At 44.1% G+C, this 25,315-nt stretch overlaps 1 long non-coding RNA gene across 1 annotated transcript in view; it reads right to left on the bottom strand.

The window, feature by feature from the left end:
• The window catches only part of LOC122688080, a 57,153-nt gene extending 43,796 nt beyond the window's left edge, over window positions 1-13,357 (bottom strand). The window contains exons 1-2 of the long non-coding RNA XR_006339321.1: window positions 13,240-13,357; window positions 11,840-11,893 (exon numbers count right to left, since the gene is read on the bottom strand). This is a non-coding gene — a long non-coding RNA (uncharacterized LOC122688080). The remainder of the gene's footprint in view (window positions 1-11,839; window positions 11,894-13,239) is intronic.
• Window positions 13,358-25,315: the final 11,958 nt, after the last annotated feature.

Consider the following 25,315-nt stretch of genomic DNA (forward strand, 5'->3'; position numbering starts at 1 on the left):
TCAATGATTCTCATCAAAAGCATCCCTTTCCAGAGGATGGAGTTAATAAAGGGCAGAGAGATTCCAATGCATACCTTAAGAACACACACACATGTCAATGTATGGTAAAAACCACTACAATATTGTAAAGTAATCAGCCTTCAACTAATAAAAATAAATGAAAAATAAAAATAAAAATAAAATAAAAATAAATAAAAGGAAAAAAAAAAAAGAACATACACACTATTCTTTTATGTTGGTGTGCAGATGACTTACTACAAACTCCGGCACACACTGTTTCAACACTTAGGTTATGGTTATTGTTAAGTGTTAGTGGAATGAGGGGGAAATGTCTAAATTAAATCAGGAGTATGGCCCTATGGAAAGCTAATATTCTACCCTCATTGCCCCTTGACCCATATCCCAAATTCATATCTATATTTATGATGATAATTTATTTTCTTGAAATGTTTCTTTTCACATTTTAATACAGATTAGGTGAAGGTCTTAATTGAGTTTAGAAGTGTCTCTTCTTTTCCATTTTTTGGAGGATTTTGTATAGGATTGGTGGCGTTATTATTGTGTTGTTGTTTAGTCGCTAAGTTGTGTCTGACATTTGCAACCCCATGAACTGTAGCCTGCCAGGCTCCTGTGTCCACAGAATTCTCTAGGCAACAACACTGGGTTGGATAGTCATTCCCTTCTCCAAGGGATCTTCTCCACTCAGGGACAGAACCCGGGCTCCTGCATTACAGACAGATTCTTTACCACTGAGCCACCAGGGAAGCCCAGTTATTTCTAACATGTCTCTAATATAAAAGCGTTACCTTGTTGTACATGTTTTTTTCAGACTTGAAGAATATTATCTAGAGGAAAAATTGCTAAAACAGAAATGCCAGCTTATAAAGCAGACCATTTTACTAGACATTGCCAAAATGCTTTCTAATATATACTATCAATTTATATTTCTATTAAGACTGTAGAAGAGAGACTATCTCACCACAACTCTCCAGTAAGGATATTATATTTTAAAAAATCAATAGTCTAGATGTGATATTTTATTGTGATTTAAATGATCAATTCTGTGCATTTTAATTAGGCACTGACCACTTTAGCAGTTTAGACAGTGTTCTTGCTGAAGTTCTACATGCAATTTGTTAACAGGATTCCACAGGCCGCAGAAGCAGCCTTCTATTTGTTTCCAAACTGGGTACATACAACATTTGACCTGTAGAAATTATATTCAATGTTGACTGGTAGATTTGATATAAATCGGGCATAAATACTTATCTAATGCTCCTTCTAATGTCCCTAGAATTAACTATATTCTTTGAAAGCAGAAACTATGGGACTTTTCCCACTGTTTGTTCCCAGAAGAAACTCTTCTTTTCTATCGAAACTCTTCTCCTACCTAGATCTATAATCCTTCCAATTCAGACACTAGCATTCTCAGCCACTTTTGCACTTACCAGTATTAGTCACTGGCTTCACCTACAGAAAGATGAGTCAAGAGGTAAGTATTACCTAGCACAATTTTCACTCTCATGCCAAGAGAAAGATGTCCTGAAGCATAAAATCTGAGTGGCTCCAGCAGTTCCTGGTTGTATTTTCTCCTGGGCCATCCTCACATTAGAGGATAAATCTGCTCCTTATGGTTTTTTGCCTGCCTAATATATTTTTATCTTTTTCAAAATGTTGTTTGACACAGAAAAAATATATGTATATCTTTAATACACTGATTCTCTCACATGATATACAAAAGTATAGCTACTGAGCTGACCACTTGAAATAAGTACTACCACACATATTGTCACTGTACAAGGTTCTCAGTTCCCAGGGCCCGGGTCAACCAGTTCAAAGACTGGGCTATATTCTGGGGACACTGAGGATGCAAACATGACTGGTGGTGGAACCAGCCTGGTCAGGAACTGACTTCATTTATGTATCAGTTTCAGTTTAAGTCGCTCGGTCATGTCCGACTCTTTGCGACCCCATGGACCTACCAGGCTCCTAAGTCCATGGGATTTTCCAGGCAAGAACACTGGAGTGGGCTGTGATTTCCTTCTCTGGGGGATCTTCCCGACCCAGGGATCAAACCCAGGTCTCCCGCATTGTAGGCAGACGCTTCACTGTCTGAGCTACCAGGGAAGACCCAGACTCCTCAAAGCATACACATTTTCAGAATTCTTTTTCATTTCCACAACATATCATTTGTAGAGTTTAAACTTTTATTGGCTTTATGAACCCTAAAAACAATGATAAATCTTTCTAGAAATCAATACATCTATATTGCTCACAAATATTTTTAGGAACTCTATTTCCTCTATTTCTAGGGCTTCAGTTTTGTGTAGAAATATTAGGGTCAGAGGGCACCGACTATTCTAAGTGCACCAGATGGTCCCTTCCTGGTATCTAAATACTGCCATGGACATCACAAATTCTGAGGAGACTAGCAACAGCAAAGCCCACACACTTAAAGAAGAGCAGAGCTGAACTGAGTCTGGTAGGAATTTGGATTGTTTGAGACATAACATACAAAACTGAAAAAAAGTTAACACAAAAGTGAGATAATGTTTTTCAAATATTTGAAGTATAGCTATATCGGGTAGGGACTTCATGCATTCCTAATCACTGGGTTAGAGTCAGAACAAGTGTGCATACTGAGAGATGGTCTGAGCTCACTGTTCAGAAGACTTTGACAGCAGGGTTCTCAAAGGTGGACCTGCTTGCTTCAGAAGGTGCTACATTTCACGTCTCTGCACATTTCAAGCTGGACAGCCAGTAGGAAGCCTTGTGGTTGAGAGGTCTGAGTGTCAGATAGGGTGGATTCAACGAATGGCTTTACACACAAGTTAGGCTTTTTAAGGGAAGGACAGGTAGTGAAATGGGTGGAGGAACAGATTTGTGATCTGATTAATTTCACACTTCAATGTGTCTGGTCAGGGGCTCTTATCAAACACTACTTTGAGGTACATCTCAGAGTGTTGCCAGAGGAGTTTCATTGCATTTTAGTGGAATGCTGAGGTGCTGCAGCACAATTCCAGCCGCCCTGTAACCACACGCTGATGGCCACCACGTCTTCTTCCTGAGACAACACATCTGTGGTTCTCTTTCAGATCAAAACACACCGCACGGACTCTCTCTGGTCTCTGTGCTCTTTGCTCCATATTCTCTCCTCAGTGTACCCAGATCTGGCTTTGCTTCTCACCATCCTGGTTTCCAACAGGAATAGTATTTCAAAACCAGACAGCTGAGTTTCATGATAGAAAACTCTTCCTTAGAAAACAAGGCCATCTAAGGAGTGTGGGGAAAATTGATGAAATTTGAAAACCACCATTTTGTATCATTTTATAATTCAGAGAAGAAGTTGTCTGTCAATAATAAAGCTAGTCCATGAAAAGATAAGAGAGAAATGAAGACTCAAGCAATGTTGGATTATCACCATAACTCTGCAGGTTCAAACCACATTTACATGGGGAAATGGATGTTCTGAAACCACACAGAAGAGAGAAGTAGGTGTGCAAGGTGTCAGCTCATGAGTGATGAAACATAAATACAACTCCTTAGAAAGAGCACATCAAGAAAATGAAAAACACAATGAACTGTGAAAAGTGGCATGTGAGATCATCAGGTTATGCAGAAAGTAAAGGTCCCATTAGATCAAAAGAAGAAAAACATGAACTTTGAGTCTCATAATTTTAAGGCAAAACAGAGTATTCATTGGAGAAGGAAATGGCAACCCACTCCAGTATTCTTGCCTGGAGAATCCCAGGGATGGAGAAGCCTGGTGGGCTACTGTCTGTGGGGTCACAGAGTCAGACACGACTGAAGCAACTTAGCAGCAGCAATAGCAGAGTATTCATTATTTGCTTATCAAAATATATGGTTAACATTGTGGTTATTATGTAATGACACTATACTTGGGCTAAAATAATACATATACAAAAGTATTACCAGATTAAATCCATTCTTTTCAACTCACAGCAAGTAGCATTCTGAAAAATTATTAACTGTATAATGTAATCTAACATCTGGACAAAATTCTTTCATAAATACAAAAAAAAAAAAATAAATTAAGGCTGCAACAAAGTAATTTCCTGGGTGATTCTTTTGCTAGCAGAGCAGGCAAAGCAGTGTTCCCATGCTGAATTAATTATGTTTGATTGCAGCAGTTGAAAAAGTGTGTTTAAAGTGGCCTTTTAAAGACTATTATCCTTCAGTGAGAACAGTTGTTTGGCAAGTTAATGACACTGAAAATATTATCAGTCAATAAAAAACTAAGACAAATAATTTCAAGTGAACTTTCTTGGGCCTTTAGGAGTCAATGGATGTTACCAATACTGCTTAGTTGTTTATTCCAGGAGTCAATACAATGCCGAGGCTGAAATGACTGAAAAAAACAGTACCTATGTTTTTCTTCTATAGAGTCTGTTCTATAACCACAATTGACAATATTTTCAAAGAAGCTGAGGAAACACTAATTCAGTACAATGCAAAGGTGAATTTGTGTGTTACAAAGCATGGTGGTGAAAATATATGTAGGGCATAAAAAGTCTTTGAAAAATATATAAGATGTCTTTGAAAATAAAATGTGTCAAACATCTGTGGTTATTCGTTTTATGATTCATCACCAGGTATTTTGCAAAAAACATTGAATTTATTATGCATTATTGAACCAGTTGTGTCAAGGATACCTGTGAATTATTGTCAGAAACTGAACATTGACTTGTCCAATACAAAGCAAGAAATGGAATGACTAGGTAAAACCAGACCAGTTAAAGAACTAGTCAAGGACTAAATATATTTAAATAAAAATATGACTGAAAAAGGGAGGATCCCCTGGAGAATGGAACGGAAACCCACTTCAGTATTCTTGCATGGAGAATTCCATGAAGAGAGGAGTCTGGTGGGTACAGTCCATGGCATCACAAAGAGTTGGACACAACTGAGCGAGGAACATTTTCACTTTTTCATGAGTAAAGAAAAGTGCATTGAGGATAGGACAAAAGGTATAATAATCTTAAGTGTTCTTACAACTTAGAAATAACACAATGGTAAATGAAAAGAATTGTCAAGAGAAAGTCAGGAAAAAGAGTATTTTGGGGTGATTATAATAGGTGGAAGTCAAAAATTAAAGTGAATACATTATAAAACTAAGAAAGGAAGAATGAAATGAAGGACATTATAAACATATAAAGGTCCAGATGAAAACAAAATATAAATATCCCTGGAATTTTGGGTTATATAAAGAATCTACCCCAAGTCATTGTGGTTTTAAACAACATCTACTTTAGTCAAAGTGGCTTGAGGCCCAGACGCACTGCTGGGGTGGGGAAGGAAGGCTCTGCTAGTGGTCGAGTGGTCTCTGTCCACGGACAGGGGCAGAACCACGTGGAGGCTGCATCTGGAGACCTCCTCACACTCAAGGCAGCAAAATAAATCCAAATGAGGAAGCAAAGACATAGACCACATAGAGACACAGACAGACAAAACCCCGTATAACACAACAGACACAATGAATAAACATAAGACAAGGCACAGTTAGCCTGCATCTAATGATACTGGAACACCCAAGCCACCTGTGACACAGTCCATAGGGTAACCGGCAGTTTATTGCTTCCTAAGCATTAATACCTATAAATGAAACGAAAAGCTAGGAGAATACCAAGGAAGTGCTCAGACCAGGGAGTCTTAGGTCACATTTGAGCTATGGGTCTGCTATCAGTCCTAGTGGAATAGGTGGAATAAAAGCTATTCTCTTGCTGTAAACAGCTGGAAAACCCATGAAAATACATGAAAATTAGTCTCCATACACTGGAAAACAACTCTAGCAGGACTGTGACTCTTGAGAGAGGTGACAGTGCGATGATTCCTACAGCTACCCTGTTTTTCTTGGAGGAACTTTCATTCCCACTACAGTGAGTGACCAGATTTGAAGATACCAGGGGTGGTAAGACAGTAGCTCACCTGGGAACTCACACACTGCTGGTGAGGATGCAAAATGATGCAGGTCATTTGAGAAATACTGTGTCAGCATTTTTAGAAACTACTGAAAGGCTATCTCTCAAGCAATCCAGCCCTTACACTGCTAGGTAACATGGAATTTCTTAAAATTACATACACTGCCTAAGTTCAGTCTTTCACAAAACTACAGCTAAACACCTTTAAGTTGGTGTTTTATAAGATCAGTTCTTAAATGAGCCCACTGCTGCTGGTTGGGCTGTTATAAAATGTTTACCTGGTTCCCCACTGCAGAAAACAAGTAGAAGTCGCGACAAAATGTCAGAAACAACCATATCAATTTCCTGAACATTTACCAAATGCAGAAGACAACGACTTGGGCAGCTTTAATTCATTTTTATAAAAAAAGAAATTACAATTCTGGTCAACTTTGTCATTTGTGAGTCTGCAGCTTTCACGTCAGCTGTCACTCCCTTCCCTGATTGTCTGGATGGGGCAGCATGTGGCTTCATGGCCAGAGGAAACTCTGTGAGGCAGGACAGAGGTTGTTCACACACCACGACCTTGTTGGCTAAAGTGGCATTTTTAGTTCAGAGCACAGATTTCTCATCCCAAGCTGGCAGGCTGCATTCAGGCGAGAGGCCATCAGCCAGAGACTTAATAGGAAGATCCTAGAAGGAGGAGAACTGCAGAAGGACTGAGCCATGCTGTATATACCTGTTCCTGCCTGCTTCCCTGTGAATGTCTGGGGGAGACAGACCCAACACTGAAATAAATGAAAGTCACTGAGCACTGGATGTACATCTGAATGCATTTCTCAACCCACAGACAAGTCAGTTTTCAGAAGTTAGAAGCTTTATAGAATAAAGACGCCTGATTACAAGTCTGTTCAAACCACTGGAACTGGTCACTAAACTATGCATAGATAGATGGGACCATAGCAGAAATAAAGAAGTAAACAGACAGACAGATAAAATAAGCAGACACAGCCAGAGCTGCACGTCAGGAGAGACACTAATTTTGCAGCTGAAGTTCAGGCCAGTTACTAAAAATAACCCAACAGTCCTGAGGGGGAAACAATCTTGAGTCCTTGCTGTGCTTTATCTTGGATATCAGTTTTCAACCAAAATTACCAGATGCAGAATCAGGAGAGTGTGATCTATGTTAGAAAAAATAAAAACAAAGCAGTCAGTAGCAACTGTCTGTGTGGGACTAGGTGTTGGACTTAGTATAAAGAGATTTCAAAACAGCAACTATAAATATGTTCAGACTATTAAAGGATAATATACTAACAATGATTCAACAAATAAGAAATATCAAGGGAGAAATGGAAAGCATAAGAAAGAGCCAATAGGAAATTCTAGTACTGAAAGTGCAAGTAAAACGAAAATAATTACTGGATGGCCTTAATGTCAGATGTTTAGATGGTGTAAGATAAACAATGAACTTGAAAATAGATAACAGAAGTAATCTAGTCAAAAAAGAGGCAAACAGATATTGAGGGGAAAAAAAATCATGCCTCAGAGATCAGGGCCAAGCTCTTCAACACAAGTGAACAGGAGTTTCAGAAAAGGAGGGTAGGAAGAAACAGAAGAGTATTTTGTAGAAATAATGGCCAAAATCTTCTCAAATTAAATTAAAAAATTATGAAAGATCAAAGAAGCATAACAAACTACAACTGGGATATAAAATCAGCACACCCAGGCACTGTCAAGTACTGTGACATTTCAAAGATTTTACCCTAATTGCAGGGTACAGAGTTAGCTGATGTGGTATCACCGAAACGTGGTCTCTCCTCCCTCGAGTCCTCGGGGGCTGGTGAGGCCCAGGCTGGCGGGGCACAGTGGGCTTGTATTACATTTAGGAAACCCCGACCTACAGGCAAACATGCCCAGCATCTTAAGAGACGCCTCCTCCTCACTGTTCTCCACAGCACGAAAGCCTGCCTTCTGCTCTGGAAGGAGACAGCATGTCTGTCTTCCAAGGACATTCTCTACAGAAATGTCCTTAAAACGAGTACAAAACAAAAATTAGTTGGTGCTTCTGTTCACGAGATGTGCAGAGATGCAAGTCACCCACGGAACACTACTTTCTGACAAACATTTCACAGGCAAATCCTAACTGACCTAATTGTACTTTCCCCTCTATTTTCACTGGGTTAGCTGTCTGCTCCACAACAGGGAAGATTATGTCACAAGGGTTATACAGATTCCAGCTCCTTTCCATGAATAAGTACCCTTCAAAGAACAGGAAGTATTTATGGGTCTCACTCCAGACCTACTTCATTAGATGCTTTAAAGAGAAACCCTTGGGGCACCATTTAATTAACGAGGTGATTCCTAAACACAGGAAAGTTTCTAAAACTGTCCACAGAATCTAGCAGAAGCTCTTAAAACTCGACCTATGAAGGCCTTTGTGATCCACTCTGCCTTACGTGCTTCTCAGCCTTCTCATCCTCACACCACGCAACCCCACCGTATCAGAATGCATGTAGCCACCAACACTTCCCAAAGACTTGCATGCCTGTGCCCTTGACAGAACATGGAAGTTAAGGCCCAGCTTTGAAATGAAGAGATGGATTCTAAAGTGCTCATGAGCGGACCCCACCTATGGGTATTCTGGATGAGATGGTTGGATCGAACAAACTATGGGAGATAGTGAAGGACAGGGGAGCCTGGCGTGTGGCAGTCCATGGGGTCACAAAGAGTCTGACTTACCAATAAGAGATTAAGTTCCAATTCTAGAGCCCAATTTGATTCTTTTTCCTATAGAAACATAGGACTCTACATTCTGAGCACAGTGGCTGGACAAATAACTCCTCCCTACCTGCCGGAGATGTCACTTATTCTACACCAATGTAAGTAACCTGTCTTTAATGATAAAAGTAAAATTTAACAACTTGCCTCTTTTTTCTAAGGAAAAAAAGAGGTGATTTATAACTAAAAGGATACAATGGGAAGTATAATGGGCTTCTCTGTGCTGGTCACCTGGTCTTGTTCACTTCAAATACTCTTGTGCTAAAATTTCCCAGAACCACGCATGAAAACATTACTCACACCAAAACAACATTCAATCTATACTGAATACCCTGTGTACACACTAATACTGCTACTCTCAGATTTAAAATGCACGTCTCTACTTCAGGTTTTTAGATTCTACAGCTGGAGATGGATGCGGCTGGGTAGGTGTCCTTCCTCCCGTAATTCCATCAGCTCCTTCAAGTTGTGTGGAAGGAACGTGTCAAATAATGAAACACAACGGGTCTGCTGAGAAGTGGCTGCATTCACACCCCCGGCCCCTGTGCTCCAGCTGGAAGACCAACCCTAAACACTCTCCACAGAAATCTGCTGCCACCACTGGACAATGGTGGCATCTCCACGTGGTGTTAAGTCTTCTGCATCTGGCTCGCTGTGGTGCCCCAGGGGTCTCTCTCCCTGCTATCTGGACAAAGAACTGGGTACTGAGATCATTCACAGGGCCTTTCTCAATGGACCTTAACCAGGACTCCGAGGTGCTGCTAAGTACATCACCAAATACTCCTAGCAGGTATAAGACAGAGAGAGAGGAGCTCAGGCACCTCCACCTGCCCCCAGGGTGGCCCTCTCTCCCTCTCTCCCGGGGACCCCTGGGGGACTTTGGGGATGACTGTTTTTACAGGAACCAAAGCAAGCCTGGCAGAAACTACCAATAAGCCTCCTCTGTTTGTAGTGTTAAGTGGTGCTTCCACTTGCTATATTACAGACATTTATAATATTTACATTTTATATAAGTGTGAGTTACTTTTATACACATGCAAAACTTCATAAAGACAAAAAATAAGACACGCTGCTGTAGTAAGAGAAGTTGTCATAATAGAAACCAAATAACTATTCTCTATTGTTAATGTCTTATTACAGCTTATTCCTGGACTTTAAAGAGAAGGATCTGTCGAGGCGGGAGGGCTAGGTCCTGAAAGAGAAGCTCCTGAATCTGCTTCCTGTTCACAGAGAGTCCTGGCTGGCTATTGAGCACACAGTTCTGTTAGGAGAATTGATTCTACTTTCTTGGTTCTCTTTCAATTAACTTAATCTCTTGTTTGTGTCTCCATGCCTGAGAACCTCCTAGAAGATCTGAAAATCCCCACAGTTAATTCCCTATCACTCCAACACATAATTTTCTTACACTGACAACAATTTTAAAACAGCAGAATATATAGCATCTAAGACTCTAGATATTGATTTGTTAGGACAATAGAGTTTATAAAAATCGTAGGACACCAAACATTTTTTTAAAGTTATTTAAAAATTATTATAGAGAATAATCCATTCCATTTATAAGCTTGTTTTTTTTTAAGCCCTTAATAGCCTCAGTCAGTAGTGGAAGTCAAAAAAAAAACAACAACAAAAAACTCATTCCAAATGTTTCTATCTTCTGACTTTAATCTTTATATCAGTAAATAAAATACTGAAATTCAACTAACTTAACCAATTACAATGGTGATAAACAATTAGCATGTGTAAATTAAGAATCTTTCTTTTCTAAATGATACTGAGGCTGACTATTATGTGGTCTTTCTGGACTTTGTGAAGGGAATGATAATATATTTGCATATTATAAAGTACATTTCCTTTCTTTTTATAGTTTCCATTTTCACACTAAGTGACTAGATTAAGAAAATAAACATTAATGAGCTAACAAGTCAGATTTAAGAAGATATTTTTAGAATAAATTAAAATAAATGTCTTGCCCACTAATTGGTTTGGGTGTAGACATCAACAGTACAGCATGTTCACTGCGGACATTGAGAGGGTGGAAAGGACAACTTCACAAGCGCATTCTTTGCAGCTTCTGCAGCCGAGAGAGAGAGCACCACCGAGCTGCCTGGCCAACTGATGGGATCTTCTGGGTCTTCAGGTCTGCACCACAGAAACCCTGCAGCACCTGTCAGGGCTCCCTGGAATCTTCTCTGGTGGGCATTACCAGCTAAACCCGACCTCCATGCATTCACCAGGGCACCAACCTGTGAGTGGCCCTCTAGACCCTCCATAACACATCTGCTTCTGGACACCACTGCATGACCTCACTCAAAGCCAAGTGGAGCACAGGTGCCCAGCTGAGCTCTGTCCAAATGCCCTAGCCACAAAATCATGAGACCCAATGAAAAATGGTCACTGTTTAATCTCCAAAGTTTGCTCACTTGAGACGCACTAGCTACCCAGTTCACTCATCTTCTCTGTAACCCACATCACTCGCTGTTCCATCACACCTTGAGTGTCTGATCAATGACTGGTGGTTTTATTCTGCAAACAGTGCAGATTTCCACTGTTATCTGTCACTGTCCTACTGAGGGCCCACTAGCTATCTCTGATAGTTGGTCTGAGTGGCTTCCTGTGTTGTGCAGATGTTCCAAGTTCCAGGCCCAGTTTCTCAGCAGTGTGATTATTCCCAAAGGGTCAATGATAAACTGGGACATATAGGAGCATGTGAGCAAATAGAAAACATAATCATAAAGACTCACCAACTGCAACTGATGCTCACCATCTGCAGACTCCCTATTTATGAGTTTGCCTCATCCAAACTTGATCTGTAACCCTACAATCAATCCCATGGTACTTTAATGAGCACCAACTGTATATCACAATTTACCAGAACTACATATTTTGTTAAGAGAACAAATGACAAAGACAAAGACGACCTGAACATTACTTAGCATTAAAACATCCTCAAAATCTCAGCCTTGTGATTTCCAAGGAAAATATTCTGATCATATGAGAAACTGAAATTCCAAGGTAAAATACCATCTGCCACTTTAGTAAGCTGAAACATATTGAGTGTACTCTTACTATATTAAATTAATAATTTATTTACTAGTACAGCAAAATGATATAAAAAAAGCAGCTAGTTTAAAAGTAGAACTTACCATGTGGGAGGCAGAGTAATGGTCCCCAGACATAGACATGCCCATCCCTGGAACCTGTGAACACATCACATATGTGATCAAAGGGAGGATGGGCCTAAGTTCAGGGTACTGAAACAGGAGAGCCTGGGATCAGCTACAAAGGCCCAGCACAATCACAATCATCCTTCAAGGCAGAGGGAGTTGTGAACCAAGATGGGAACTGTCAGAGAGACACAGTGTGGAGAACAGGGTGGGTGGAGGCCACCAGGTAAGGAATGGGGGGCTGGATGGGAGGCGGGAGGACGGGGACAGAGTCCTGCCAGCACCTAAACTCCAAACTTTTGATTCCTAAGACTGCAGAATAATACATTCACAGTGTTTTAAGCCACTGAATTTGTGGCAATTTGTTACAGAAGCAACAGGAAATTAATACAGAACATGAAGGAAGCCACTGCAGAGCCTCAGAAACATCAAGAACAAAGTTACAAAGGCCTCCAAACACCAATCCCTCATTTATTCATGTGTCTGTGACTCTGCCCTGGACAGGGCCATGCCCCCTAAAACTCATATGTTGAAGCCCTAAGACCCAGTGTGACAGTTCCTGAAGACAGGGCTCTTAGGAGGCTATTATGACAAAACCCACTACAATACTGTAAAGTAATTAGCCTCCAACTAATAAAAATAAATGAAAAAAAAGAAAAGGAAACATGAGTCCTAAAAAAAAAAAAAAAAGACTAAAGGCAGTCCTCAGAGTGGTAGATCCCACTCTCTCGTTTCTGCACTCTTGGAAAGGCCGTGAGACGGCAGACAGCCCTCCATGCCTACAAGCTAGCAAGGGGACACCCACGGGGTCGCATATGTCCAGCTCCCAGAATCTGTGTGTGACCCCCTGGCCTGTGGGTTCTGTTGGCGCTCCTGTGCAGGTGGGCAGAGGAAGGGGAATGCAGGTTCACTGCATGCATGGAAGCTGCGGGTGCATGTGCACCTTCTGGGGGTGCAGGGCGACACGACCCCAGGACCCAGGACCCCAGGAGTCCCTGTCACTGTGACTGACTCTGGGGCAAAACCTGGAATTTCTCTGGGCCTCGCTTTGTTGATCTATAAAGTCAGGTCGATAGGAACCATGGGGTTCACGGTCAGGCTGGGGACCCAGGAGGGTCGTGGACTCGCTCCCCCCAGTACCAAATCGATAGCTACACACAGAACCATTCCCTCTGAGAACCAGGACACTCCGCTGAGCGATGCTGGCTCTGGGAGGGCGAGGGAGGAGAGGCTGGATGGGGTTAAACCCTGGGCTCTCCCTGAGGGGCAGGGTCTGAACCCCACACGCCCATCCCCGTCCAGCCCCAGAACCCTGGGCGTTGGGAACGGCCAGAGCCACAGGGTCCACAGGAGCCGCCCCGAGAGGCCTGGACACTTACCGCCTGGACCGACCCTGTCAGCCGCCAGCCACTGGAGGGCAGGACAGTGGTCTGGGGCGCACAGGGAGGTGGGGTGTCCTTGGGATTAAAGCCAGGCCATCTGCATCTCCCGCTTAGTGCAGCGCCCCCCGGCACTCCGCCTGAGCTTGACAGGTGCTTGCACCCGGAGTCACGTCTGAGGCCCCAATTTACCACAGTGACCCTGGTTTTCCATCTGAGGCAACAGATTTACGTCAGTGACCCTGCATTTACGTTAGTGATCCTGGGTTTATGTTAGTGACCCCGGGTTTACGTCAATGATGGTAGGTTTACGTCAGTGACCACAGTTTTACATCAGTGGCCCCAGCTTTACGGCCGGCCGAGGCCCCAAATTTATGTTAGTGGCCTCGGGTTTACCTCACAGACACCAAAGTTACGTCAGTGACCCCGGCTTCCAGCTGTGGCCCTGGATTCACCTCTATGGCCCCAGTTTTGACTGCCACCGGGCGCAGGTCCTGGCTCTGGTGGCCGCAGGGTCTGAGGCTCGAGGCCCCCAGGACTGTACACATCTGCCTGCCTGAAAAGCTGCTGTCTGAGGGTCTGGCTTGGAGTCAGGCGGAGTCTCTTGCTGACTGAAACTGTCCCGTTAGAGATGCTGTCGGGTCTGGGCAAACCCTTGGACGGCAACATAGACTTGGCCCGGTGTCCGCATGCCCGCGGTCGCCTCAGCTTCGTCCACAGCAGCCGCGGCCACAGGCCCAGGTGTCCGTGACAGGTAGGCGGAGGCATACGCGGGGTGTTCGCACACGCAAGACGGGATGCTGCTCAGCCGGGAAGGAGGAAGTGCAGCCGTTGGGACCGCACGCGCGGGCCCAGAGGCCTCAGGTGAATGAGACAGCCCAGACACAGATGCGACGGTGTCTCTCGCGGGGTTGTAAACCACAGCAGACAGACAGGCCAGAGACCAGAGCTCGGGGTGCTGGTGGAGGAGATGGGGGAAAGGAGTGCCAAGGGGGAACTCCCAGTCCGGGGGGCGGGGGTTTCCGGAGCGTGGACGACGGCTCAGGACCAGGTTCTCGACGTGTGTGATCTTCGCTGGGAGGGTAAGGTCGTAATCTTGTTAAATCAGGCCGTCAGCTCAGGTTCAGGGCGACTCACATGGTTGCTTGTCAGTAACGTGGGGGGACATGGGTCTCATCATGGGAGGGGAACTGTGAAGGAAAATTACACGGCTTAAAATAACCTGGAGTTCAAAAAAAAAAAAAAAAATAACCTGGAGTTAAAACTCCCCTCCAGGTCCTTCCCACCATTCTATGCAAAAACAAATAACTCTGTCATCCAAAGAAGAAAAATGGACATTAAGGTTGATTACGCCCAGCTCCCAGCCGGTCCCAGCCTCTGGCTGACCTCCGGGATTCCTTGCCCCAGCCCTTTAAGAAAGAACTATTCCGAACAACCTTGGAGGAAAAACAGGCCCCCTTAAGACAGTAAATTTCCACATGTATACCTACATATACTTACTCTTTTCTTGGGTTAGTGCAGCAGCTCACTAATGTGACTGCTGCCCCTTCTCGCCTCACTAAAGGTGATCTGTTCCTGTAAAGTGCAATGTCTTGTAAACAAAGTCTTGTTCTTTTGCCGAACCATGCCTTCTCTAACTCCCTTACCCTACATTTTTTTGGTGCCGAAACCTGAGAGGTTGAGGTCCGTTCTTGTTCTCCACAGCCAGCTCTTTGGAGCTTGGAAGGCTGCCGAGTTCACCTTCCTGCCCAGGCTTTCAAGACCTTGAGAGGACGCCCTGTGCCTTCCTGAGCGGTACAAGCCCTATGTAAGGGCTTTATTAGTTTTCCACATAACCAGAGGAATACTGCTTGCTCACATGCTCTCTCTCTCTCCCCCTCTCTTTTTCCCTCTCCCTCTCCCCCTCTTTTCTCTACACTTTCTTTTCCTCAAGGCCTACCAGCTCCAGGACAAAGGCCTTTTGCCATTCGACCTCCCTCCATCCACCACGAATTCTCCCCTGACTCAGTAGCCCAGGTAAGCTTGGACAGTACTTTAGGGCGCCATAGACTATCATCCTTTCTAGGTTCCCGGGGAACCCTCTGGCCAAAAGGCCCTCTAGGGAGGTACTTAGGGGACACCCCTCCCTCCTTCAGAGTCTTTCTTTCTCTTTGCCTGGTGAAAAGATTAGGTGATGACCTTTTCTCTCTACTGGACAGTCGCTAGCCATTTGCTATGGAGTCAAGCCGGTCCGTCCCACGGGACTCTTCCTTGGCCTGTGTAAAACGAAACCTTAAACCTCTACTCTTGACCAATCTCAACGTTCATAAACTCCAGTCACTTTGCACTCAAATTTGGCCTGAATACAAACTGGTTAACCGAAACTGCTGGCCTGAGTTTGGGACTTTTGATTTCAATATTTTATCAGATCTCACAAACTTCCTCAAATGGAATGGCAAATGGTCGGAGGTCCCCTATATTCAAGCCTTCTGGGACCTTCGAAGCCATCCTTCTCTCTGCAAGGACTGTTCTATCCATCAAATCCTCCTCTGCTCCCTCCCCCACTCCATTACAAAAGAATCCAAATCTAAAGCCCCTAAAATGCCCCCTAAACCCTCAGCCCCCGATTTGGACCTGGCAGATGAGCCTTCTCCCTACCGCCCCGGAGAGAAAGCTTCCAGAGATGAGACCCTAACCCTTCCTCCTCCAAGACAGGAAGTGATGACTCTGAAACCCCAAAAGAGATTTCCACCCCTCTCCATCAGCCAGGACCTGAAACAAAGACGTTTCCTCTCAGAGAGGTAGCGGGACCGGAGGGCCTTACCCGGGTTCATGTGCCTCTCTCAATTTCTGATATGAGCCAAACTGAAGAAAAATTGGGATCTTTTTCAGAAAATTCTACTAGATATAGAAAAGAATTCCTCCGCATATCATTTAACCTGGAATGATCTTTATTACATCCTAAATGCCACTTTAACCCCTGATGAAAAGGAATAGATAGGGCAGGCAGCCCGGACTCATGCTGATCAGCTCCATAACCAAGATAGGACTAATCTGGTGGCTGATGATGCAGTCCCTTTCACTGAGCCATGGTGGACATATCAAGCCAGCGATGCCGGCATCAGGTACCTACGTCATGTGATCACCTGTTTACTGGAAGGATTGCTAAAAAGCTCCCACATTCATGTTAACTATGATAAGATCAGGAAAGGGACTCAAAGAGATGAAAATCCTGCCCTTTTTCTTTCACAGCTTACTGAGGCAGTGCAAAAATACACTAATCTAGATATTTCCACCCCTGCTGGACTTCTGTACCTACACGTCTAGTTCATAAGCCAGTCAGCCCCCAACGTTTGCCAAAAACTATGCAAGAAAGCAATGGCACCCCACTCCAGTACTCTTGCCTGGAAAATCCCATGGATGGAGAAGCCTGGTAGGCTGTGGTCCATGGGGTCGCTAAGAGTAGGACACAACTGAGTGACTTCACTTTCACTTTTCACTTTCATGCATTGGAGAAGGAAGTGGCAACCGACTCCAGTGTTCTTGCCTGGAGAATCCCAGGGACAGGGGAGCCTGACGGGCTGCCGTTTATGGGGTCACACAGAGTCGGACACGACTGAAGTGACTTAGCAACAGCAGCAACATGCCATTTAGAGAAGGACCCCGAAACCCCTCAGTGAGATCCCCTAGAAATAGTCTTTAAAGTTTTCAACAATAGGGAGGGAGAAGCTAAAAAAGAAAAAGAAAAGGAAAGAAAGACCAAATATGCTTTATGCACTACAGCTATCCAAGAAAAAATTCAACCCCTTTGGCCCATCAACCTCGGCCCACCCGTATGGGACCTAACCCTCCAGGCCTCTGCTTCAGATGTAACCAAACAGGACACTGGGCTAAGTCCTGCCCAAACAACCAGCCACCCACCAAAACCTGCCCCACCTGCAAACAATGGGGCCACTGGAAAATGGATTGTCCTCAGACACTACCCACCAAATCTTGGGGTCCACCCCAGGCCCAACAACAATGGGCTGGGAACCAGACTCAGGGAGGCCCTGGCACCCCAGACCACGGTTCCTCGGATGAGGTGAGAGATGATCCAGTTGTGACTGAGTTATTCCAGTGATGGAGCCCAAGCTCCAGACCCCAAGTCCACCCCATACAGACAGACTTGGAGCTTCGGGTAATTGGAACAGTGGCCAGACACAAAGTCTCATTCCTAATAGACCCTGGAGCAGCCTTTTCACTTTTAACCTCCTTTAGGGGCCCTCTCCAACCTTCAGAAGTGGCCATCGAAGGGGTCTCAGGCATCCCTTTTTATCCCCAAATAACCCCTCCTCTCCTATGTTCGTTTGGTAAGGCAACATTAACATATTCTTTTATAGTAGTTCCTCAGTGCCCAATGGCATTGATGAGATTTGATCTTCTGGCTAAGCCACAAACTTCTATAAACCTCCCATTCTTAAGATCCCATATCAACTCTATGCATTCAAATGGCACCCAAACCCTTAGCCAGCCCTTACTCCCAAAACCTGCCCTCTGACCTTCCCCTATAGATCCTCAGGTCTGGACACGAAAGCCCTGTTGGTAGCCCAATACCATTCACCTGTACAGGTTTTTCTTAAAAATCCCTCTCAGGTAATAACCCCAACTCAATATACCTTGACCACAGAATCCCGACAAGGACTTAAACCAATAAATAATCTCCCGACTGCTCAAAGCCGGCCTTTTGTGGCCTATCTGTTCTCCTCATAATACTTGTATACTGGCAGTCAAAAAGGGACCCCACTCCTGGCGTCTAGTTCAAGGCCTTCACAAGATCAGTGAGGCCTTAATACCCATACATCCCGTGGTCACTAATCCCCACACCGTTCTTTCACATATTCCCCCTGACACACTCTACTTCATGGTATTGGGCCTCAAAGATGCTTTCTTTACTATACCTCTACACCACTCCTCACAGCCCCTATTTGCCTTCACCTGGACGGGCCCAGACATACGTCAATCTCAACAATTAACTTGGACCATTTTACCGCAAAGGTTTAGAGATAGCCCTCATTTTTTCGATCAAGCCCTCCAAAGAGACCTACAGACTTTAGGCTTAGGCTCTACTACCTTACTCCAATATGTAGACAATTTATCGTTAGGTAGTTTCTCTCACCATAACTGCCTAGTCCACACTGCGACACTATTAAACACCCTAGGTAACCGGGGCTACAGAGTCTCACTCTCCAAAGCACAATTGCTTTCACCACTGTCAGTTACATGGGATTGCTTCTCACTCCCACATCCAAAATAATTCCTGTTCAGAGACTTTGAGCCTTGACATAGACCCCCAGGCCCCAAACCAAGAGGGGACTTCTTTTTCTATTAGGTCTGTTAAACTTCTTCTGAATATGGGTTCCAAATTTTGCCCTCCATGCAAAACCTCTCTACCAAGCTACTCGAGGAAATCTAGATGAACCCTTATTGGCCCCCACCTCTCTCCACACCCCCATACAGACTCTTATCAAACATTTACTACAGGACCCTTCTCTTTACTTACCTGATCACACCATGCCTTTTTTCCTTTTTGCACATTCTCGACAAGGACATGCCTTAGGGATTCTGTGCCAAGGGGGGGTGGGGCATGGGGCCTCTAGCTTACTTATCTAAACAACTCGATCTCGTCAGGCTTGGATGGCCACCTTTACTCCAGGCCTTAGCTGCAGCCACCCTCTCAATACCTGAATCCCCAAAACTAACCTGAAATGCTCCTCTAAATGTATGCTCACCTCATTCCTTCAAAGATTTACTCTCTCGTTGGGCTTTCTTTTCTCTGTCACCTGCTTGACTACAAATCCTCCACACACACCTCCTCGACCCATCCCTTTCCTTTATGCCTTGTAAACCTCTTAATCCTGCTAGCTTACTCCCTACTCCAGATCCAGAAGCAGAACACCTATCTCATGACTGTGTTCAGACCTTAGATATAACACTTAATCCCTTTGAACATATAACCAATCAGCCCCTTCAGTTCAGTTCAGTTCAGTTCAGCCCCTTACTGACCCCAAAGTCCCATCCTGGTTCATAGATGACAGTGCCCAGACACAAGCCCCATTTGGGACTGGATACGCTATAGTCCAGGGACAGCCTAACACTATTATCCCCCTCACCTCATCAAGTCAGCCACACTCCCAGCTCACATATCTTCACAGCAGACTGAACTGAAAACTCTTACACAAGCCTTGACCCCTAGCCAAAGACCAAAAGGTAAACATTTACACGGACTCCAAGTATGTCTATATTACATTCTAACGTTATAATCTGGAGGCAGAGGGGATTCCTGACTCAGAAGGACACACCTATTTTCAGTGCTGCTTTCATTTCTTAACTCCTCCATGTGGCTCAGCTCCCAAAACAAGCTGATGTAATACATTGCCAGGGACATCAGCGGCATGGCCCTATCTCCTTTTATAACAATATAGCAGATCACGAAGCAAAGCGGCAGGCTGCCTCTGTTAGTCCTGTCTTTATTATAGCCCAAATTGATGAGCCTAACATCCGCACATTAATCTTTACATTCCCTTTTCCACCTCTCTACAAAAGTACTTAAGGCTTTCCTTCAGAACTTTATTGAACTGACTAAGGACAATGTGATTTACTTAAATAATCTGACCCAAACTTGTACCATTTGTCAGCGGACAAATCCTAGTTCTAACATTCGCCCTCCTCCTTTCCCCACCCACCAAATTCGTGGACATCTTCCTGCACAAGACCGGCAGGTAGATTTCACCCACATGCCACCCATAAAAAGGGTTAAATTTCTCCTAGTCTTCATGGATACATTTTCTGGATGGATCAAAGCTTTCCGGACTACTAACAAATGAGCCCCTACTGCGGCTCGGCTTATTCTTACTGAAATCCTCCCCAGGTTTGGAATGCCTTCCCCTCTCCAGTCTGACAATGGGCCCAAGTTCACATCCCAAATCACCCAAAATATTGCATGAGCCCTTCAAGTTTCTTGGTGGTTTCACATTCCTTATCATCCCCAGTCTTCCAGTAAGGTTGAGAGAGCCAACCAAGTCCTAAAATAAACTCTGACCAAATTAATGGTCAAAACTTCATCAAGACTGGACTAAACTCCTCCCTTTAGCCCTTTTAAAGGTCTGGGCCTAACCAAAAAAACCCTTAAATATCAGTCCATTCGAGGCCATGTATGGAAGGCCCATAGTACCTTTAGGTCTTCCCCGCTTCCAGGATGGTCCCAGACTGCCACCCCACCTTCCTTTTCCTGTACTTGCCCAGATACGAGATGCCCTTTGGTAACACATGGATAACTTACTCCTTTGGCCACATCCCAATCTTCCATACCCATCCCTTCAAATGGGAGACAAAGTCTATATGTCAGTTCAGTTCCACGCAGATCTAACCCCAAAATGGCAAGGACCCTACACGGTAATTCTGCTGACCCCTACCGCTACAAAATTAAAAGAAATCACCACTTGGGTATACATCACTTGGCTAAAAAAGGTTATGCAGTCCAATGATGAAAATGCTTGCCAGACTAATACTTATCAAGTTTCTCACACAGGCTCTACAACTCTAAAGTTCTCATGGTTTCCACTGGCCCCAGCTGGCGACGGATGAGCCTATCGGTTTCACGGCTGCAATTATTCTTGGAACAACTTCTGGCAGATACCTGGGTCTCGAGTCCTCAAGGATCCACGTTCGAACATGTTGAAGATTACATCTCTACCCTGTGGCTACAGGGAACCTTTTATAACTTTTACCCCTTTGAAATCCAATTCTTTTCCATAGTAATCTATGTTATACTCACTTCCCCAAATGTTTAACATCTTCTTATCCTCCCTTCTTCCTCTGATCCACAAACTCCTTCAAAATCCTAACCTCAGCTATCTATTCTGGACCCTTAATTTAACCCATACCCTTCTCAATGCTTCTAACCCACAATTGGCTAAAGACTGCTGGATATGTCTGTCCATAACTCCCCTGGGAGATTCAGCCCTCCCCACATCCATCCCTGACTGGACCACTGGTAACATGTCTCTACATCACTCATACCATGGGGAGCCTTTATTCGTCTCATATCTTATATATCTTCACACTACTGACCAAATCCGAAATTCAGACATACTCTTAGAATCTTTACTCACCGAACTTCCCTCCTTCGATGAAAAACCTCCAGTAGGAGGCTCTATCGCCCAGAGAGTAACACTGTTACAACCAGCTCCTTTTTGCATATCCAGAAATTCCTGAAAGAGTTCAAATGACCAACCTGTGGGCACAATCCCTAACTCCATGTGCAACCATACCTCCACCTTACTCTTTACCACTGGAAAGGCTATATATAATGTTTCTGGTCCTACAGGACACGCTTTGACCTTTACAGGGTGGTTTCCCTCAGCATATTCCTCCACCTCTCCCATCATTGGGGCCACCTTAGCGGGGTCTCTGAACGTCCTTGAATGAACGATCAAAACCCCCCTTGACTCCTCTTTGCCATCGACTTCAGCTGCTGTATTAATGACACCTGGCCTATTTTTCCTGTGTGGGACGTCTACATACCTCTGTCTACCTACTAATTGGACTGGGACCTGCACCCTGGTATACTCCAGACATTTTAGTAGCCCCAAAGGATCAACCCTTACCTATTCCTCTCATCCACAAGTGAATAAAATGAGCCATTCATGTCATTCCCCTCTTAATAGGACTAAGAATAGCGGCTGGAATTGGAATAGGAACCACAGGCTTAACCACCTCCATCCAAGACTACCAGACACTAAAGACTTATCAGACAGCCTCCAGGAAATAGCTCAAGGCCTAATAACTAGCCAATCAAGTTGATGCCTTGGTGGCCGAAATATTACAAAATAGAAGGGGATTAGATCTACTCACTGCAGAGAAGGGAGGTCTGTGCCTTTCTATGCCAACCAGTCGAGTATTGTCCCAGGAGCTGCAAAAACCTTACAGATCGAGCCTCATGAATCCGCCAGAGATAAAGCAACCCCTGGCAGTCATGGTTGACAGATTGGAACTGGATGCCTTGGGTTTTACCCCTTCTCGGACCATTCATTTTTATCCTCCTACTCACCTTTGGGCCTTGTTTGTTTAGTCTTTTCCAGGGATTCCTCCAAGACCGAATCCGAGCCATTTCCCAAGACCAAGTCAAAACTGTTCTTTTGCTTGAGACCCTGACAGCTAAAATAGAAAATTAACACTACGGGCCTTAGACTTCCTTCCTCCCAGACCGCAAACTCCTGACCCTCATTTACCAGCACAAAGAAGCCCTGAACATTAACAACGCCCACCTCTCTTTCTCTTTTTATATATGTTCCTTAGGGTCTGGAATGAAGGAAAGTTACATGGCTCAAAATAGCCTGGAATTAAAACTCCCCTTCAGGTCCTCCCCACCATTCTATGCAAAACAGAGAACTCTCTCACCTGAAGGGGAAAATGGACGTTAAAGTTGATTACGCCCAACTCCCAGCTGGTCCCAGCCTCTGGCCGATCTCCAGAATTCCTTGCCCCAGCCATTTAAGAGATAACTATTCCAAACAACCTTGGAGCAGAACAGGCCCCCTTAAGATAGTAGCTTTCCTCATATATGCCTACATAGACTTACTTTTTTCTTGGGTTAGTGCTGCTGCTGCAAAGTCACTTCAGTCGTGTCTGACTCTGTGCGACCCCATAGCAGCAGCTCACTAATCTGACTGCTGCCCCTTCTCGCCTCATTAAAGGTGATCTGTTCCTGTAAAGTGCTGGTCTTGTTCTTTTTCTGAACCTTGCCTTCTCTAACTCCCTTACCCTACAACCTGTGCCCTCAGGTGTTGAGGTGGCACTTGAGGGACTTGGGGTGCCACTGATCTCATGGCGTGGACAGACACGCGGGTGGCACGCGCACCTGGGACTGAGTGCCGAGCGTGTCTGTTACCCCTCAAGAGAAATCGCCGTGTCCACCCGAGGAGCAACACCTGTGAGTGCTCAGAACGGCCCCCAGCGAGCCAGGGAAGTTCCTGTTGCTGTAATGCTCCGTTTTATTAACACGGACACCTACGTGCGTGTATTTTAGGTAAAATGGTGAGATGTGGTTGGAATAGAAAAGGACCAAGACACAGGAAATTGAAATTCACGTTTCTTTCCTGTGACCGCGAGTAACTCACTGTCTCTGTAAGTTTTGACATTATCCTCAGCTGTGTGGGGACATTGAGATTGAAATGTGAGGACAGAGATGCAGAGATGTACATGACTGAGCCTAGAAGAAAGAGAGACTACAGGAATGTCATTTATTAGTTCTGTTCGTTGGCTGTTAACGATTATGATTATTACATGCCAGGAAACAGAAACCACCAACCTATGAGGTTTTTCATATTTATTTTATCCTTTAGGAAACTTAATGGCCTTTTTAAAAGTTCCCCTCTGGGAGTTTTATACTCGGTTTTCTGCTCTGTGCTAAGTTGTCCTGGGTTTCTGTCGCCTGAAATTGTCTCCTGAAGCAGAAAAAGATGGAAGGAGCTGCTTGTCTCTGATGGGGAAGCCCTGAGCCCTGGAGATGAGAAACAGGCAGGTAGGTGGTGTCATGGGGGCGGGGCTCTTGGGTGATGATACTGAGCTGCTGGGAGTGACTCAGAGTGGGGTCCACACTCTCACCCCTGACCGGGGCAGAACCTCTGCCTCCAGGTTTTACCTCTGGTGTGGATACCGAAAAACTGAAGATTCCGATCTGTCCCACTGTGTATATCACAGGTGGTAATGTATTTATATACTCTTCTTACATATAACCTCATTCACACTTTCTGCCTCCTTATTTTTATTTTAATTGCTTGCTTTTATTTTATCCTGAATGAAAAGCTTCTTCACATTACTGGTATGTATTGTCCCCAAAAGGGGACAGTGTGGTTGAGGTTTAAGGCAATGGGATCATGTCAATGGTGGGACTAAAGCTGAAAGTTGACCCTTAATGCTTTGCCTCACTTCCTTAATATTTTATCACAATTTCCTACCTTTTATCAATATTTTTTTGTGGTTTAACTTAAATCTACATTGAAAAATCTGGGATGGCTCAGAATAAACCAGAGTTTGGATATTCTGAACACAAAATGAAGGACATGTTTTACATCCGTATTGATATTTTTTGGTTAGTGGTAATGGAGAAGAGGATGACTGAGAAGAGGATGAGATGGTTGGATGGCATCACTGACTCAATGGACATGAATCTGAGTAAACTCCAGGAGATAGTGAAGGGCAGGGAAGCTTGGTGTGCTGCAGTTCATGGGGTTGCAAAGAGTCGGACAGGACTGAGCCGCTGAACAATAGCAACAATCTTTTTCTTACCCTTAACACTAATTACTGTGTAAAAAAAGAAAAACCAGGGTGAAGTCCTCAATCGCTTTAGAACTTAAACTAAAGTCAGGTTGTCTTGCCAGGACTGGGACAGGATGTGGCAAGTGAAGCTGTTAAATCAGATACAGAATTTAGGGGTGCACCAATAAATTCTGTAATCCAGATAAATACTTAATGCAGTATTTTAAAAACTGAAAAGTAATGCAAAATACATGATGAACAAGATACGAAGATTTTAAGTCAAGAAAGGATCAGATAAATGGATTTAGACACATAAATCTACACCCACCAATTCATGCAATTTTGCCGTTAATTTCCAGGAATGCAACGAAGTACTTAGTACAGTGAGTTCTGCAGACTCTGGGGACATAAAAGAGTTTTTATGTTTAATAACTCTGAGTGGAGCATTTGTGACTTCAATTTATTGGCTGTGAACATTTTTGTAACATAAAATGAACAACTTACAGAGTGTGAACTATCAATTGTGTTGATGATTAAATTTCTCAAGAAAAATATAGTAGTTAGGTTTTAGTAGTTCCTGGGAAATCTCATTATTGCTAAACAGCAAGTATCTTGTTTTCCCAGAAGGGTAACAGACTCTCGGAGAGGAGATCACACAGTGTTTGCAAGATTGACATCTGTAGAGACCTGGGGATTGTAAGGAATAGCAGTCTTACCAGCATCTTCCCCAGATATACATGAGGGGTGTGTGTGTGTGTGTGAGGTGGGGAGGGGGAGAGAGAGAGACAAGGAGGAGGAG

The sequence above is a fragment of the Cervus elaphus genome, chromosome 32 (genome assembly GCF_910594005.1).
Source record: "Cervus elaphus chromosome 32, mCerEla1.1, whole genome shotgun sequence".
NCBI lineage: Eukaryota > Metazoa > Chordata > Mammalia > Artiodactyla > Cervidae > Cervus > Cervus elaphus.